We start from the raw sequence: 5196 nt of genomic DNA on the forward strand, positions 1-5196 counted from the left end.
TGAACCACTGTTCTTCCCAAAGGTGGCATGCCATGCACAGTAGCCCATTCCCCACTGCTGGAAGGCCAGGCCCCATGTTGTGCTACATTGCAATTTTGTGCATACATGGGGAATGGTTTGCAGCTGGGTTTTCCATGCACCAAATTCCTCCCACTCCCTGCCTCCAGCTCCTACCTATCACAATGGGGCCTTACAGAAGGCACTTTACATACCTCTGACAGGCAGAGAAATCTTAATCCTTAGTTAACAGCAAGCTGATTTTTTTTCCAAGGTCTTTCTCCCATTTTCTGCAAATGCCGTTGATGTACAATGTTACTTCTTGACACAGCAGATATGGCTGAGACACATTCAGTCAACTGGAACAGCTTTGAAAACTAAAGCTACAGCCAATGAGTAGAAGCCTTCACAAAGAAATAAACAACTGCTTGCACTTGTCCAGCAAAGCCCATTGCTGCCATCTCCTGTGAGCAGCAGTCAAGAGTTATGTTCTTTGTACTGCAGGCTTAAAGTGTAGAAAGCTTGATTTATGCCATGTTGTGGCAGACTGGCATCGTCTCCAGTTTCACAAGAAAGAGGCACCTGTGTCTCCTTGCAATCAATAGCTATATTACCATATATCACAGCCTCACCAACACAATCCTCTTGCGTGCTGCACTACATCCAATTAGCCACCACAGAAAACCAACCAAAAAGACACCGTAAGGGATTAATCCAACAGGGCTGCTGGAAGAAGATTCCTATTATGAATGAGCGGGCTGGAGAACAATCATATTTACCAAAACAATGGAGCTAATTACTTGATGGTATGGAAGCAGGGAATGGAGTATTTGATTGTGCCTCCTGTCCCTGTGCCCATAGATTGAGTTATTATCCTGACATGCTTGAGTGGCCTCTCTGTGAAACCTATCCCAGTGCAAAGGGCTGCAAAAGGCTCTGTGTAGTATATCAGCCTCACCCTCCCCTTGCTACAATGCACATCAGGATGTGAGCAGTGTCACCTTCACCATTTAGTATCCATGTGCCTTGTTTGGTCACTGGAATGATACAGGAATCCACATCTCAAGTCTCCCAGGACAGGCCTGACTTGTGGGTCTTTATCCCCAAAGACACCCAAAAAACAGGACCTGTGCCCCGAATTTGAGAAATTGATTCCAGAGCACTCAAACACTCCTCAAGTGCCAGGCAGCATTTTGTTGAGAATACAGTGCTGCCTGGGGACTCATGACTGGAGGGTATACTGCTTCCAAGGTCAAGAGATTGGCACAGGCCATTTCCTGCCACAGAAGTAGGATAGTGACATTCGTGTTGCTTGGGATAATTAAATCTGTCTCTCAGTTCTGGAGGCCTGCGAGTTGTCCAGGACTGCATCTCAAATTTTGCTCTTTTGAAAGCCAGTCACTTTATGTATCATTTATCAAGGGATTATGAAAAGCATGAGTTGCAAACACAAGTGTCACCACTGGGAGAAGCTGAAGCAACCTGCCTCCGCCAATATTTGATTCTGCAGTGTTCATGCAATTGTCCTTCCCCCGTGTCTGGGAGAGTCATAAAAAGCCCCCCCGACACTCTACTAAGATTTTCTGCTCCTCTGTGCTGAACACTGGCCCTCCACCCCAGACCCAGGTGGGCCCTGCATTGCTGCAAAAAAACTGTGGGATAATGTTGGTATTCATATCATAAACTCAAGGAGTCTTCACAAATCTAGGCTGCACTTGGTTTATCACCTCTCAGCATGTGGCCTTGGGAAAGAAGAAAGGACATTTATTGAATTTTGTGACTAATAAATGGCATAGTTCTTGCAAGTTATTGCTACGATGGTTGTTCTTGTCCTACAAAAGGAAATGCGATTCAAGAGAAATTTTCAAGGAAGATTGTTTAAATTTTCCTACCACGTGATCCAAATATATAAATCCAAGAAAGAAGTGAAAGTGAACTCCAGTATCACAGGGACCGATTTCCTTCTGTCTTCTCTGGAAACTGGTCACTGTATAAAGGAAAAGTGAAACAGAGCTAACCCTAAATATGCTGAAAAGATACAACAGCTGTCAAGGATTACACAAAGTGAAAGAATCAAACAGCTAGCTCAGATTCAGAGTCTCACATTAGATCTAGTACCCCTGGGCTCCTATGCACATGCAGCAAGCCTGCTCCGATGCACTGGAAATCCAGTAATCCAGATTGACCGAGTCTGTTGGAGTGTGAAAATTAACATGCTCCAGCAAATTCTAGTGCCACATCTCAGGTGTCCTCGCACTGAAAAAATGGTAGTGAGGCACTTTGAACTAAAGCTCGTCGAATGAGCTTCAGTTCAAAGTGCCCCACCACCATTTTTTCATAGGGACACTGATACATGTGATGATCAGGCACTTTTAATTAGCACAGCTCGCTAATTAAGTGCCCCCCCCCACCCCCCATATATCACGGAGCACGTGTAAAAATGCCATCCATTGCGAGATACTAGGAAAATGCACATTAACCTGGCTTAATGAGCATTAACTAAGTGCGCACTTTAAGGGATGCATAATGCGCATAAGCCTATCTTAATGCACATTAAGGCAAAAGCACGTTTTTTTATGTGATGCTTTAATGTATATTAAAATAGGCTAATGAGTATTAAAGCCCACCGAGTTGTTTCTCTTAGGATGAGAAATCAGTGATGGATTCAGGTCTTTTTTGGCAGTCTTGCTTGTTTACAAGCAGTATCCGCAAAGTCTGCTTCCCTAAACATAGAGACAACAGCACCAAGCAGGTTCCTTGTCAGGAGTTACTGCCACAACAGTGAATTTTGTGCTTAAGAAGCATTGTCTCTCCACTTCCTCCCAAGGATTCATTTACACTCCTGTCCCTGCATTTAAAACCAAGGAAATCACCACATGGTATAGCTGTGTTGCCATGTATCCTAGGCAATACCCCTGCTCCCCCTGCAAGTTTAATATATTAAGGGTCTCTGTTGTTCCTCCTGTTGAACCTGGGTGAGAGCACTTGGCTAAAATTAGCAAATGTCTTTGGATCCATGCCCTACCTCTTAGCAGCCCTCAGCACCTTGCAACATGGCACCATCTAGCTAGTGCTTCTCCGGTACAACCCTGCATCATGGGTGGGGCATCTACAAAGTGGCATCACCCTAGGAGAAGCATCCTGTTGTAGAGAGGCACAAGACTTCCACTGTGCAACATGGGGAGCAAATGAACTGCAACATCCCCTTTGTGAGATGTAGGAGATTCGGCTTCCCAGCACCTAAGTCAGCCAACCTAGGGATTCACCTACTCTCCATCCCACAACATTCCCTACTGCTGAGAAAGCAGTCGTTTATGCCCTCCCAGCACTGCATGGCTAGAATCTAATATGAAGGCTGCTTTTGATACTATGTAGCCCTGCACTTCTTTACACACCTGAATCTGACTCTATGGACGCCTGAATCTGGCCTCTGGTCCCAAATCCAGAGGTGACAGAAATAGCCATGAATTAGGACCCCAACATCAGTTTCTCCACTGCCCCCACCCCAGCTGTCTTGCATCAGTCAGAAAGCCTTTTATGTTATGCTGGGCGCATCTACACATTCATTAATGCGCCTTTGCTACTGTGAATTAAGTTTAGTATCTCTAACATGAGGTACTACATAAAAGGTGCAGTAGACCACACTAATGTGAAGTAGCAAAGGCTAACAGTTTTTTTATTATGCTTAATGCACAGTAGACTAGGCTAATTCTACTGTGCATTAGCACGTTTTTTCCTATGCTGCACTAATGCACAGTAGAATAGGCTACTGCACATTATGGCATCTTGTGCAGACGTGACCCCCGAGAGCCAAGAACACTAAATACACCCACTGGTAAAAATTATTTTTCAAACATGTGAGAGGAAAAGCATCTCCCCTATGTGCTCATGGAAAGTAAACAGAGAATGAAGATACTCATGGGATCCTGTCAGCTGACCCAAGAAGTAATTTTGCTACTAAAGGTTGCCAGCCCTGGCAAATTTTTAAATCGGGACACAATAGTTTTTCTAGGACACATGCTCCATTTCCAGTAGGGATTAACTCAGTCAAGTCCCTTGGCCTCTGTGACACCTGAGGCCAAATGAGATGATTGCATTGGCCCCTTTTGATTATGGTAATGAACAAACCTCCTTAGTACTTGCATTTTCCCAATAATAGGTAGTAGCATAACAAGCAGTGGACACTGAGGAATGTCACGACCCAGTGATTTTTTTGTGCCTCAGCACTATGGAATTTCCTGGCCACATAAGAGCTCCTTTGCACGGCAGAGTGTTCTGCTGCAATTAAGAGCCTGCGTGCAGGAGAGTTCCCGCCAATTTGCAGTTTCCTTTGCAGGATGCATTTCTTCTTTGCAGCACAGAGATGCACGGTGCAAAGAGTTCCCGCTATTCGGATGCAAATTTGTGCCCCGTTATTGGCCAGCGCTAAATTATTCACACGTGGCAGCTAGTAATTGGCTCGCTGGCCGTTTTAAAATTCCGCGCGACTTCCGCCCAAGTCAAAGAGCTTTGAGCACGCTGCAGAGTGCCTCTGAAGTTATCTGACTTGCGGCTGCCGATCGATAGACTGATCACCTATCGATCTTTCTTCCCGTCACCGAGCGCAACCCCGACGTACCCCTTTCCCCGCCGGCTTCGAATTGCGGACGGATTAACTGGCTGGGGCCCTGCCAGCTGGAGCAACTCTTGTGGTTGTTCCGACGACCGGACCACCTGCATCGTGATTGCAAGCGGCGTGAGTAAAGTTTTTTACAACCAATAAGTTGTGTCTGCCTCTCCATTCACCAGCCCGCCCTGACGTACGAGCGTAACTTGAGTCGGCCCTGGCCGTCCGAGACAAGGAACCACCCTGGGTGCCCACTTAGAGGGCAGCACATCAATGGCAGCTATCACTACTGCCACCCAACACCAGACACCACCCATGCCACCACTGCCACCCAGGGTGCATACCCAGCCTATTACGGTTTTAATAGCAGGTTTAGCAATGTGGCCTTGAAACTAGAGAGCACTTTTTACAAGAAATAATGGCCACAAGCTAGCAAAGAGCAGATTTAGACTAGACGTTAGGAAGAACTTCTTCACAGTTAGAGTGGCCAAGGTCTGGAATGGGCTCTCAAGGGAGGTGGTGCTCTCCCCTACCCTGGGGGTCTTCAAGAGGAGGTTAGATAGGCATCTAGCTGGGGTCATCTAAACCCAGCA

This window comes from Alligator sinensis, unplaced genomic scaffold (assembly GCF_000455745.1).
Source record: "Alligator sinensis unplaced genomic scaffold, ASM45574v1 scaffold239_2, whole genome shotgun sequence".
NCBI classification, from domain to species: Eukaryota; Metazoa; Chordata; order Crocodylia; family Alligatoridae; genus Alligator; species Alligator sinensis.